Raw genomic sequence first — 14,855 nt, forward strand, 5'->3', positions numbered from 1 at the left:
GCAACTGGCATTCTGTTGCACTAGGAAATTCCAACTTTTGAACAGAATGCAAAATAAGGTAGAATTGCACGAATCCCTTGTAGATGGCACAATCCTAAAATGCATTGCAATAAGCTTGGTGTTAAAAACAATATTTTGGAACATAGAAATTCTGATTATAGCCTAAATATAATTATATTTTATTTAATCTAAAAAGTATTAATACAAACGATTCAAAATAATTGATTTTTGTGCTTATAAGTGCAATGCGCTAGTAAAATTCAATTAGGGTGCCGCCTTAAGGCCGGTTCACACAGAATGCTTTATTGCTGTTAAAAACATGAGACGCAAGTCAGTAGAATGAAAATAAAGTGCAAGGTCAAGAGATGCGTTTAAATGTTGTTGTTTTTTAACAACTTTTAACTTAAGCACCGCATTTTTAGAATTGCTCTGTCATGTGCGAGACGCTGCAAAAGACTCTGTCTAGCGTGTTTACATTGAAAACATAATCGAAAAGTGTCACAGTGGAATGTAAAAACACGATTTGTGTGAACGGCCCTTAAGAAGGCAGCTGTCTATGTAGACAGCAACACAGCTCACTCAGTTTCCGAACAAAGCTATTATGTGGAATAAATGTATCAGTTATGAAAATTTGTCTGGGAGCTTCATGGATTCCTCAGGTTTACACTTTACTCCCATAATGCCTCAGAGACCAAAGAAACTTTAATTACAAATCAAGCAGCACGGGCTGCTGCCAATGAAACGGCCGTTCTATGCACACACTCCAAAAAGAAGTGTTATTCTTAATTGCAGGTCAGTGTAAAACTGATGTGTCAGCTGCTGTGACTGCTAATTAATTCTGCTCACAAACGAAGCCAGAGACAATCTCCATCTGCTGATGTTTAACCTGGAAAAGAGTGGCATGTTGGGTTGTCATGCTCTTATTATGATAGAGTGCTCATCTACGATTATGACTTTTATTGGAACAAGGAACACTGATGCACATTCTTGTATGTTACATTATTTTCTTATTTAGGGGATATCACAGTCCATATATTTATATATATATATATATATATATATATATAGTGCGTGTGTGTGTGTGTCAACTAGCCTTAGTTTCCCACTATAATGTTTCTTAAAAACACCATGAAACATCTTCCATGCCATATTTGACAACTGTATTCAAAGTGAAAAATTCAGCTGGAAATGGTATAGGATTTTATCGTATTATGAACATTAGGCTATGATATTATTGGTTAATATCATTTTTTTCTGCCCACAAGGCCTTCGTTATAACGAAAATACTGCAACATTTCTGAGAAAAGCATACATTTTTCTTTAGAATAATAAAAAAATAAATAGTCTGCACCGTTTTTATTCAGTTTACAAAAGCGGAATTATAAATTATTCTTTAGAATAATATGCACAAAGGAATTATGCACAGTCAGACATAATCATGGAACATAAAGGAACAATTATTAAAGTTAATCGGTTCGTTTTAAATTTCATGTTGACTCTAAATGAGGGCCGGTCATTTAATTCAGACCTAATCTGATGTGGGGTTAGTCGTATGGGCACATGGTCTTTCAGAAGAGGGAAATCAGCCCCCATAATGCTTCTGTCTGAGAAAACAGGCATCATCAATAATGAATTACTAAACAAGGCCATCATTAAGTGCATCCCACTGTCTGTCCAGCTCAGGGATGGGCCGGGGTGTTCAGACAGCATGACTCATGCACGGACTTGCAGAGATTAGGCTGAGAAATAGAGAAAGATTTAGATCGAGAGAGAGAGAGAAAGGAAGAAATAGGAAAGGGTTCAGGGTGGAGGCAGTGTGTGTGTGTGTGAGAGAGAGAGAGAGAGAGAGAGAGAGGGCTGCCATTAGAGTTTATTCAAGTTAAGAGTCACAATGACAGTCTCTGCTCAGTAGAGTAGAACCAGAACACATAAAACACTCCGTTTCGTGTCTGTGTACATCTCTAAAGCCTGAGAGAGAAACAAGATCTTCTAAGTGATCTATCTATCTATCTGTCTGTCCGTCCGTCCGTCCGTCCGTCCATCCATCCATCAATATAAAGCAAAAAATCTAGGATAAAGAGGTGCTGTCTGTATCTATTTATCTATCTATACTTCCATTTACCTATATATCCATTTATCTATCTATCTATCTATCTATACATCCATCCATCCATCGTCTAATTGAAAAAATTAAGTAAGTGGAATTGTCAAGTTCATATAAATACATATTTTTTAAATTAAAGTTTATTACTTAAAGTTTATTTAAAGTTTATTACTTAATCATTTTGAGGCAACGGGCTTCATCACTTTTTTAAGTTAAATTAACTGATCCATTTTTACAGTCTATCTATCCATCTCTATCTATCTATCTATCTATACATCCACTTACCTATCTATATATTCATCCATCTGTCCATCTAATGATCTATATATCTATCCATCCATCCTTCTGTCTGTCTGTCTATCCATCCGTCCGTCCGTCCGTCCATCCATCCATCCATTTATCCATCCATCCATCTATATCGTCCATCCGTCTATCTATCTATATTTCCATTTACCTGTCTATAGATTCATCCATCTGTCCATCTATCTATTTATATATCATCCATCCATTTATCTATCATCCGTTCATCCATCCATCTATCTGTATATCCATTAATCCATCCATCTATCTATATATCCATCCATCTATCTATCTGTATAAAGTAAAAAATTCAGGATGAGTAGGTGTTCCGAATTTTTTTAAAATCCAAATGTGTTTTTCACATGGAGTGTTTTTTTTTTCATTCATTTCTTTCCTATTTATTTAAACATTCTTTAATATTTGAGAACTGTGGTAACAAAAAGGCGACAGAATAACAAATATAGCACTGATAAAAGGGACGAGTGCAGATGGAGTGAGATCTCGCAGGGTCAGATGGAGGACAGACGTTCAGAATAACACCTCTGAGTCCAGTGAAGATCATTCCGACAGACAGCCGGATATCACAGTCAGTTGCTTATCGCAGGACCTTGAAAATACCAGGGAGAAAAACCCAGCCCCTCTTTCTCGTTCACCTTCAAAGTGGGTCTAATACGGCCTTAAAGAATACTTGATATTCTCCTATTGGTATTTGTAGATGGAGGTGCTGCTCACACATTCAGTCGGCGTGGAGGAAAGGTTGTGTCTTGGGACTCAATAGATTAGTAAGTCTGGGGACAAGTGCCTGGATGCCCCTGTTTAGCATGTGAATGACACACCAGTGTGTGTTATTGGCTTTGGTCGTAGGAGCCAAGAAGCAGTGAGAGGGACAGTGGAGAGACCATTCAAAAGCAATTGTATTTGCATTAAATATGTATCAATGAAATATCATGTTACATGAGGTAGCTGTAAACTCTATTCGGAAAGGTGATGTTCTGCTGTCCCTGGACAAAAAAAAACAAAGAATCCTCTGAGAAATAAACAGATCCAGGATGTAGAAACATGAAGGAATGAATACGAAACATTTAGGATTATGTACTATTTATAGTTGTTGCGGTTATATCACGATCTTCTGAATGGATCTCATCTCAATATAGCGAATCTTAAAACCCCATGATTGGTCTTTGTATTCTAGCCTTTGAATCTACAGCTCAACAGAAAAAGATCCATATTTTACCAGGGTGTGCACTCCGAATTCAATATGAAAAGATTAAATGGTTGCCTATCGTGAAATAATGGCACATCTTGCAAGCTGATTCGTGAAAAAAAAAAAAGTTTCTTTTCCGTGAATCAAATCCATACAGTAGTCAGTTTCCCGAATGACTCTTTTAAAAACTGGTTCATTTGAAATCAGAATCATAGAGCACAAACAGTGCAGTCTAATTCATGAACACTCTCTTCAACCAATTGTTTTGGTGAATCAACAACATGTAATGAAACCAATGTAATCCATTCATGAACAAATTACTCTTTTCAACCGGTTCTTTTTAGTGAACCGTTAACAATGCTAGACAAGTGTAGTCCCATTCATGAATAAACGACTCGTATGAGTCAATTCTTTTTAGTGATTCAAAAGATACAGCACAATCATCTATCTATCTATCTATCTAGATAGATAGATCCTTTAGACAATTTCAAAAACAGTATAAAAAAAAATTCTATAAAAAAAAAAAAGTCCTTTTACATGCCACGTATAAGAATGACAATGCATGCGACTCCTAAATATAAACCTTCAAATCTATTTTCAAAGACACTCATTTAAGACTGGACAAAATTGAACAAACAACCAAGCATAAACACAATGAAATGAAAACACGAGACAAAACACAAGCACTAGCGCTGCTAATGCTGATCGACAGCGAGCAGGAGTCTTGAATTGAACACTGAGTGCTCTGTGAATTTGTACCGAGGCAAGCAGACAGTAGATGCTTTCCTGCGCTCTGCTTGAACCTAAAATGAAAGTTTGCTCTTTGCTTTTGACAATGAAGCTCTCCGTGAAGATTGAACGCCCTGCGTTTACAGGAGGTGGGGACCTGAGAGCTTCACTCTGAAGGGGCCTCTCTTGGGGGTAGCCAGCATTTAGAAGGTCTGATTAATCATAGTCTCTCTCTCTCTCTCTCTTTGAGGCGATAGCTCAGAGAAAGCAGGAGGCCTGGCCCTCGTTACGTGTGCGTCCGGGGAGAGACAGCAGTTTACAGAGCTGCATGTGAGCAGGAGAGATGAATGAACGGCACGGTGAAATAATCAATTATCACTCTCTTCACCACTGGAAACAGACCACACACACTCACTGCAAAAATTATTACGGGTTTTTTGTCTTTGTCTTTTTAGTAATATATTATATCTAATATTTAACTTGTTATTTCAGTAAAGTAAATCCCCCAAACAAGATAAATCAAGACTGAAATAAATAAATACTTTTTTTCAGCAAAGATGCATTAAATTGATCAAAAGTGACAGTAAAGGCATTTCATGCTGTTCTTTTGAACTTTCTATTCATCAAAGAATCCTGAATTTATTTTTTTTTATCTGGGTTTCCACAGAAAATATTAAGTAGCACAACTGATTTCAGTATTGATAATAGTAAGAATTTTGAACATTAAATCAGCCTATTAGAATGCATATTAGCATATTTCTGAAGTATCATGTGACACTGAAGACTGGAGTAATGATACTGAAATATTACACTTTAAAATGTAAAAATTAATTGTAATAACATTGCACAATATTAATCATTTTACTGTATTTTTGATCAAATAAATGCAGCCTTTGTGAGCATGAGACTTTAAGAGATGTTCAAAAAATCTTACCGACCACAAACTTTGATATTGAAAATTGTATAGAATATTAGGATTTAATTTTTTTTGCTTACCCACATTTTCTTGTGATGATAATTTATTTTGTTATTACCCTTAAAACTATTTTAAAATACAAAACTATTTGTCAAAGTGTAAATATCATACACAATGTTGCTTCAAGTAAATTTCTCTGGTTTTAACGGTATGTTTCCTATAGTGAAAAAACCCTATACCAAAATGTATTTAAAATACATGTATTTCATTCTAAGTATTGGCTACTAAAAAAACCATGAACATATTTACTGACATATATCACTTGAGACTTACTGATATAAATATAATTCAACTTTATTTGGAGTGCTTCTTTATTGCACAATGCACATTTCTTAATATTAAGTCTAAAATGTGTTTTAATGTCACTATTCGTAAGGATAGTGTGATCTCTGTCTTTAAATGCAAGATATTTAAAGTGCTCCTAAATTATACTTGCAATAGTTTCACTTTAGCACAATCAAATATACTTAAGTATATCTTTAGTTGCACCTCAGCACTATTTCCGGATAACTGAAGTGCATTAAGTGCAAAATTAGCTGTTCCAATTTAGCAGACTTTTAAGTATATCAATTAAGCATAACAAAATTATTGCAGGGTATTTATATTAAGTACTCAAAATGTAAATGTATTTGTAGCATACTAAGCATTAAATAGGCCTAAATGTATTTCAAATACATTTTAGTAGCCTATATATTTTTTTACTATAAAACAAGACTGATTAAGAAACGCAGTGCATACACTTCAAAAACAGACAAACGGACACCTTTTGTGTCTAATATTTAATTTCCTACTGTCGGTGAAAGCCCTTAACTGTGTTTTCTAGTATAGTCTGTGATCTTGACATCGTTGGGGATTTTTCAGGCCGACAGGGTTTTTACTGAACACTCTTGGAGGAATATAAGTCACCAGAGTTTGTGAAGAGAAGAGCAATAAAGGCGAGGAGATGAAGAGAGAGAGAGAGAGAGCGCGAGCGATTGCACCAGAATGGGATGAGAGGTGTCCACTGAGAATTTGGAAGTGGAGGATCTCACTCTGGCGTTCAATCTGCACCAGCTCCAATACTGTGGAAATAAATTGGTTTTTAAATAGATTGCTAAGCCTCTATCAGCGAGCCACTGATGTGGGTACATTTCATAGGCGGCTATTTAAACCAACCTAAAGCCCATCCATAGTGTAACCTTATTAAAGATATCTGCAGGTTCGACTTCACTAGCTTAGCGTGCTTCACCTCCCGCCTGAAATTAAACTCTGAAACGATACACGTGATAACCTATCTCACACCTATGGAAGAATACAAAGCAGGACTGTAATTAAAGTAACAAGGCTTAGTGGCTTGTATCAGGCCTCCGTAAGAAATGGACATGCTGTGAGTCTCAACAGGCCTGAGATTATGAGGTTTAGAGCTAAAGTTGACCGTTTGAAATGTTGTGAGGGTTTTAATGTGGTGTGGTTGAAAGTTGCAATGTTTTGAGATTGTAGGAACACCACCAGTCAAAAGTTTGGACACACCTACTCTTTTCGTTTGATTATTTTCCGTATTTTCGAAGCACAGTAATCAAAATACTGAGATAAAAATATGTTGAGAAAAATCATTTGCATTCAACTTCACAATCCTGGGACGCATTTTTGGCTGCTTTTCCTTCACTTTATGGCCCACTTTATTCATTAATAGTTCATTAAAAAATAATGGTTTTGCACGGAACGCCATGTAAAATATAAAGAGAAAAAATATACAAATAAAATTATATATATATGATTTCTAACCAAGAAAAATTGACATCTTTGACACCCTTCAATATTTAGAAAAATGTGCTCATGATTTTGTAAGCATATTGCATAGTTGTGCTTGAAGTAAATTGTTTTATTTTTGATGAGAACTCAATGGAACATTTCAAATTGTGCGGAAATAATTTTTGACCTGGCTGTCATACAAAGATATTATGAACACATGCACAAACAAGAGAACCAACGAAATATTAATAACTGATTATGTTGTAGGCTTTCGCCTTTTTTTTTTTTTTTTTTTTGCATAGTAAAATAAACCTGTAGCTGTAGTTTGGTGCTTTTTTTGCCAAATAATTTTGTCAGATAAATACCATGACCAACTTTAAAGTTTTGTATTCCCTCATATTTAAAATATTTAAAACATAAAATATTTCCCTCATACTTTGATGGTTTGATTGAACTTGTAGGGTCATTGAAAACAAATATCCCCTCCGGTCACTACTTTTGGCTGCTATAAACTAATTTCAAGCATTTAAGCATAAAGCTTTAAACAAAAGGTTTTTAAAACCACACGAATCACCAATTCAGTTAAGTGTGTCCAAAGTTTTGATTGTTGGTAGCTTCCATTTCCTGTACTTAGTGCAACATATGCTAATGCAGCACATTTTCAATTGATTAATGCCACTGATCTTATTTGTGGAGAAGAGCATTATAATCCTGAAGGAAGTCAGGGGATGATAGAGCATCATGACATCATGCACAAGAAAATGAGGAACATCCCAAAAGAGCTCACTTAAAAATGCTGAGCCTAAAAGCAAAATATCCCTGTTGGTCAGGCCTTTGTGCTGGGTGTAAATACCAACCAACACAACCAGGAAGGGTAAACTAATTAGTTCAATGACTATCCATTAGTCAAAGAATTCTCAATTGCAAAAAGAAGGAACAAAACCCCACTATTTAATAATACTCCATCATGCAGTCATGTGAATAAATGTATAATTCATACCTTAAATGTTTGCAAAGCTTACATAATTTGGTTTCGATTTGACTGGACAAAGTGGACAATATCTAGTAAGGGCCAAAAAAATAACTAAATAAAATACTGACAAACATGCTCCACTTCTTGTCAATATCTCAGATCCTCTGAAATTCATTAAAGCCCCATGTAGAGATAAATTTGGTCTGTAATTTAAGGCTTTTTGCAACTAAGTGAACTCAAATGTGAATTCAGCTGATTCTACACTTGAATAATCATATTTAGAGAGTTGGACATTGTCCCGTCACAAAAAGCAAATTAGTCGATTTCCAATGAATATGATGATAACCGGAAACACACTGTCTGTTTATTTGTTGTTTGGAGCTATATTGTGTCTTGAAAAATAAATGTAAAGCTGTCAAATGCTACAAGCTCAACAACAAATAAAGAGGGTTCAATGGTGTCAATAGCCCAAGCAAAAGAATCCAAGGCAATTATATATAAATAATGTCAACATTATGACAAATGCTTTTTTAAGCATACTAAAACCATCAGTATACAGAATAAGACTAATATATTATGTATTAATATATATTAACCCCAATTTTCTGTTCATGGTTTGTTTGTTTGTTTGTTGTTCATGCATATATCTTTTTTTATAGATCTTTTTTTTTTTTTTGGCTTGCATATTTGTTCATGACCTACATTCAAACTGATTCTTCACCTATAAGGACAAAATATACAAAATGCATCATAATTTTACTTAAATCAAGCTTTATTTATAATATGAGGGGGAGGAACAAAGATGATGTGCATATAAAAATAATTTCAATAAAGAGCAAATTAAGGAGCTGCAGAGGCTTGAATAATTTCATCACGTCATAAACTCTGGACAGATGGAAGTTAAAAAGCTAGATATTTACTCAACGGCATCAAATAAAATGATATAAGAGAGAAATTCTGTTAATATACTCAGAACTATGAGACTGTGGGATATTTGAGTAAAAAGCATATTTTAATATTAAATACAGATAAATATTCTAATATAACAGAGTTAATCAAATGGGTTGCATGTGACCTTTTTCACAATTGCCACTCCTAAGGCACTGTTTAGCATAAATTAATAAAGGAATAAATGAAATTCCATACATTTTGAGTGTACGTGCTAAAAATAAAAAAACACATTCTTTTTAAGCTGCCAAAACCTGTTATATCTAAAACTATTTTCATCTAATTATATTTGTATGCACCCCAAACACCTTAAGAATGATTTCAAAAATGAAAAGTTAAGAAACTGATCTGAACTAATCAGTTGTGTGGGTCCCCTAGTGGTAAACCGTTACAATATTCCTCCTCCGCACCTCTTTTCTCTTTATTCATTTAAACACATAGCCGAAAGAACGATAATTACAGAGTGATCAAGGATAGAGCGGGCTGATTGTTGCCTTTAGTCTATCTGAAATGCTAATACATCACTTAAACGTGCTGAATGATAATGGAGAACAAATTAAAATGTTTGCAGATTTACAAATCGTCCACGTCAATACATCAACAGCCGGTCCAAATGCAATCTATTTGTTTTTATGCAAAATAGATATAAGTATAAAAAGCAAAAGAATACTTTCTTATAAAGCAATCTCATGTATATTTATCAGATCCGATCGTAAGCTTTCATAAGTCGAGTAGATCCTATTAGGGCCCCTAAATGGATTTCATAGACGTTAGAATGCAGCATCATACGCTCGCCTAATACATATTCATGATATACGCGTGCCGACATGGCAAGCCACGCCACAGTCAATCTAAAGCCGTGGTAACTGTTTATCTGCAGTGTGTTCCTTTACAATCCGCATAAATTTAGCTGTCAGTGGCATCGTGGACATTTCATTACATTTTTTTCTCTCTCCAGCCCTCCATATGGAAAGCCTGCACGATAAATGTCATTTCAAAATCAATTTGCATTAAAAAGGTGGAGTGTGTGCAGTCCTGAGAAAAGAATATATGGCACAAACGGAACACATTTGCAATGCATCTACAACCCCGCCCGGCACGTTACAGTATACAGCTTTCCCTTTCGGTGAAGACGCCGTAGAACTCAAATCACAACAACAACAACAAAACCCCCAGATTTTCCTTTTTCCGGTGGCTGAAAAGATGTTTAGTAGGAGCAGGCGGATAAATCAACAGCACAAGCATCATACACAACAGGAAATGCAGCTTCGCTGACTCAATAAATGGATGTGGGCGTGAACCTCGGCGTTAGCAAACGCATGTGTGTGTGCAGGCAGGTGGGCCTTCTGGATTCAACGCTCTCTCTAGTCCATTGCAGGCGCCGCCGGTATGACTCTCCTCGACTACGCGTATTCTTAAGCAATAACAACGAGAGCCGTATTATCCACCCAAGAATACCCGTCACCGAAGAGAGTCTTTTACAGAGAGAAACAACAGAACCGCCGGCATCGTCCGCGGCCGTTCGGAAAACGCGGCCTTTTCAAAACAATTGATTGAAGACGCTTTGTAGCGCAAGGCAAGGGCCCCTCAACGGCTCGTCTGCAAACAGAAATTAACAGTGCATTTTTGTTCAGTAAACGCCTCAGAGGAAATATGTGGTAAGTGTTTTTTTGTGCTATTTCCTCCCAGCAATCCGTGCTCTCACAGGGCCACTCGGGGGGAAAGGTGCATTTAATGAAGGAGCGGGGGATGGGAGGTGGTGGAAGGGGGTTATGGGTAATCCACCCCCCCACCCCCACCCCCCCAACAGCATAAACTCACCTGGGATGCAAGGACCCAGCGGAGGTCCTCCGGGAAGCGTCCATGTCTTGACTCCCATTGCCACGGCGGGGATTCTGATGATGACGATAGTCCACTGTAGTGGGTTCACCTAAAAACACAGACCACCGGGGTTAGGATAGAGCAGGACGCTCCGGATATAAATCCTACTATGGTCCACTTCATCACATGCTGCACATCTCATCTGTCTAAATGATATAGAAACGGGGGGGAAAATTAGCCAAACAGTCCATTAGCACCGCGAGGAGAATTCTATATGGAGACACGGACTCAAATGAAGCATGGCGGCCCCCCTCTACACCCCACTTGAGGATGACGGGGGGAGGGAAAAAAGGAGGTGGGGGCTAAACTGTGTGATTAGTCTATGAGAGAAGGCTTCTTTTGAAGAAGAAAAAAAATTGCAACTTGTATAAATGCATCATGTTCCATAGAGAATTGTGCATTTTATGACAAAACAGGTCTGAATTAGATTATCTTTAAAATGCATTAACATTGAATGTAATTTAGCTATTTTAGCTTTTTTTATTGTGGTGTCATACTAATTTTAAGATATAAAGGATGTTATTTCAGCTGACAAACATACCTGTGAAATATGCCTATTTTGTTTAAAAGAATTAAATTTCACTTTTTAACTAATTCTATTAGGATCATTATTATTTTTTATTTTTTTAAACAAACAGGCCATTTTAAGTTATTTTTTTTTTATTTACTTGCAGTAACATGAGTTTCCAATATTTTATATAATTAGCTCTTTTCTTAATTTCCAGAATAATATTTTGATGAATAAAAAAGTCTATCAAAATGACACATAATTTAAAAACAAATTAACAAAAAAATAAATGTTATCATATTATTATCACATTTTCCTCTATTTCCTGCAAAAAAATATTAACTAAAAAAATGATACCACTTAAAACAATAAGCTACTTAATTATAGTCTGCATACCTACCCAAAAATATTTTTCTGTTTTACACCGATCATTCACAAAATGAGAAACACACAATCAGCTCTCGTGTTGAAATCCACACGACAGAGAGAAGGCAGCTCAAGAAACTGGAGGAGAAGCTAACGGAGGCAGATGGAGAGGGAGAAGCTGGACTCGAGCACAGACGCAACAAAAGCCACCGCACGGACACACACCGGCAGTGTAGCAGCCGGCTGCTCGCTCGCTCTCCAGACCCCCAGTCTGCAAAACCATGAGACGCACCTCACACACACACACACACACACAGCCACCCTGACGCAGGGCACACTCCCCCAGTGCTATAGCCCCAGGGCTCTTGCTTTCTCTGTCCATTTCTGAAGCTACACACACACACACACACTCAGAGCAACCAGGGACTCGACCCCCGTCCAAACCCCCTTAGAACTCCAGGAGTTAATCAATGGTCTCCATGCATAGATTTTGTGTGTTTTTTTTTTTTTTTTGGTTTGTTTGTCTTTGCCAAAGTTCCTCTGGGAGCATCTCTTTTTTTCCTCCCTTGAATTATATATATATTATAATATATATATATACATATATATTGGTCCTACTGTTTTTTTAATTCTACTCTCTCTTCATGCAAGAGCTCACTCAGTCTTTTGTATTAAAAAAAAAAATTCTATATTTTTTTAAGTTTAGCAGCAAAAAATATGACCAAATCTGTATTCTCTACCTCTCTCCACTCCTCCCTTTCTAAACAAGCGATATGCGCTATTCCACCCTGCACAAAAAAAGAAAAGAAAAAACACTTCGAGCTGGACCCTTCGCTGATTGCAATTTAATTGAATGGAGCCCATGAATATGGTAATTTCACGAGACACTTGACACAAGCATCAGTAGGTGTAGACCACACCGGCAAAAATGTAAAAAAAACGAGGAAAAAAAAAACGTCACCCAATCACACTGACATAAAACAATCAATATGTTTAAAAAAAAAAAGGAGAAGCGATGGAGTCCACATGTGAATGCGACTTACCCCGTCAAACCTTGAGCATCTCGTCGTGCCGCCCGCCTAAGCGAGGTGGGATGCCTGATGGTGATAAACCCAGGACGGTACGCCGATGTTGGAGCGAGCCAGGCGGGCAGTCCTGTGGTGTGCAGGTGGACGCGGTACACGTTCACAGAGGGGACGCTTGACAAAAGGATCAAAACCCACTGCCCACTCCCGAGCCAGTTGTTGCTTGACACAGCAAATGAACTTACAGCACAAGAGCGAGTGAAGCTGAGGGAGGGAAAGACAGACTGGGAGAGAGAGAGGCAGAGGAGGAGAGAGAGTGTGTTTGGCGCGTGTGTGTGTGAGAGAGAGATGGAGAATGAGTGAGAGAGAGGAGGAGGTGGGGGAAGAAGGGGGTTCGGAGTGAGCGGGCGAGCGAGGGAGAGAGAGAAATCACAGCATAACAAAACCTATAGCTACGTGGATGGCCACTCTCTCTCTCTCTTTCTCTCTCTATATATCTCTCCACCCTCTCCGGCTCAAAGGAAGGGAGAGAATAATTAGATTTGAGCCACACATGCTTTCCAAAAGCACTGACTCGTGGATCCCAGGCACCTAATGTTGGATTAATTGAGGGAGATCTGATGTGCTACATGCACCGTGAGCCCTCGGCTCTGACTCCCCCCCCCCCTCTCACAACACCAAAAAACTACCATCGTGATACGACTCCCTGCTCCTCTCTTCCGGCATATGGTGACTGACACGGCACTGTAGGCACAGAGAAAAGAAATAATATATTGTTTATTTAATTGCGAATACACACAGACGTTTATTAGGCTAGATTTGTGCTTCTGTCAGAGTGGAAAACAGTCAGTATCCATCTTAAAGTGTAGAAAATGCCAGTAGGAAAGGAACATTTGGATTTTTTTTTTTTGGTGGTGGTGGTGGTGGTGGGGGGGGTTAATGCACATTTTGAGCATGACATTTCTGATTAAAAAGGCCTAAAATTGTTGGAAAGATGCTTTCTTCATATGTGAGATTATTCCCAATGGATAGATGGTAATAATCAATCCATACGACATGACTTTGATCGTAAACAGATCTCCATGTAAACATTCCTCATAAATATTCCTACTAATATTCCTTAAAAATAAGATTTTTGAAGATTTCCTACAGATTGTTGACTAATAATATAATGAATAATCCAAATTTTTTTTATTAATATTAAGGTTGTATTGAATGGTTGTCATTTGCTTCCAATCAACTCTATTGAAAAAGGCAACGTGCATATATATATATATACACTCACATATATATATATATATATATATATATATATACACACACACAAATACACACATATATATATATAGAACCACAACCAATCGCCACCATTTCCACCTCGTCCCCTTTGATAAAAATCGCTTCAATAATATCAATATGATATTCAATATTCAAGGTAAATGGCAAAAGAAAGCAGCTCTGGTAACTGGCATTTAACAGACCAGCAGACAAAGGAATCAGACATGTTGAATTTCACGCTATTGAAAGCGGTCTACTGCCCCCTGTTGACCATTTCGTCACGGTCCAAACAGGAAGGCCCAGACAGCTGGACCATATTGCGACGACACAAAGCGCAATTATTGCTGGAATAACAAATAATTCTTTATCAAGCTATAGTCGTCTAAACAACATTAGGCATGAAACAAAGCAAATCAGTGATAAGGGAGAAATGGAGGGATGAGAGGGGGAGGAGAGGTGCTCTCGCTCAAAGAGAGGTGAGAATTCCTTCCAAAAGCCCGGCTGATTCGGTGTTCACCCCTTCAAGGCCAGATGAGCTCGGCACAAAGATGTACAGCAGATGAAAGAATCCATCCGTTGTTCTCTTACTTTATAGCTTCCCCTCGTTCACCAAATAGCAATTAAGGTGAGAGTGTTATGAGAGGGAAGGAAGAGGCCATGTCTGCTAACACCCTTTGTTTGCCCACGCTGAAGTAATTGAAATCGACTTTCAGAAGAGAACGAGATACATTAATTGACATCTACAATAAAGAGCCGCTCTGGGCCCTGGCACTCTCTTCATGGTTATGATCAACTCAGCCCCGTTTCAGGCCATAAACTAATAAACGGAAGG

The 14,855-nt window shown here is 37.4% G+C and overlaps 1 long non-coding RNA gene across 1 annotated transcript; it reads right to left on the minus strand.

Moving 5' to 3' along the window:
- Positions 1–8,655: 8,655 nt before the first annotated feature.
- Positions 8,656–13,093, minus strand: LOC311283860. Its single transcript, XR_014626127.1, has 3 exons — positions 12,764–13,093; positions 10,787–10,895; positions 8,656–10,564 (listed from the first exon to the last, which is right to left on the minus strand). It is a non-coding gene; the product is annotated as an uncharacterized lncRNA (long non-coding RNA).
- Between the last annotated feature and the right edge of the window lie 1,762 nt (positions 13,094–14,855).

Source organism: Rutilus rutilus (genome assembly GCF_951802725.1).
Source record: "Rutilus rutilus genome assembly, chromosome: 24".
Taxonomy (NCBI): domain Eukaryota; kingdom Metazoa; phylum Chordata; class Actinopteri; order Cypriniformes; family Leuciscidae; genus Rutilus; species Rutilus rutilus.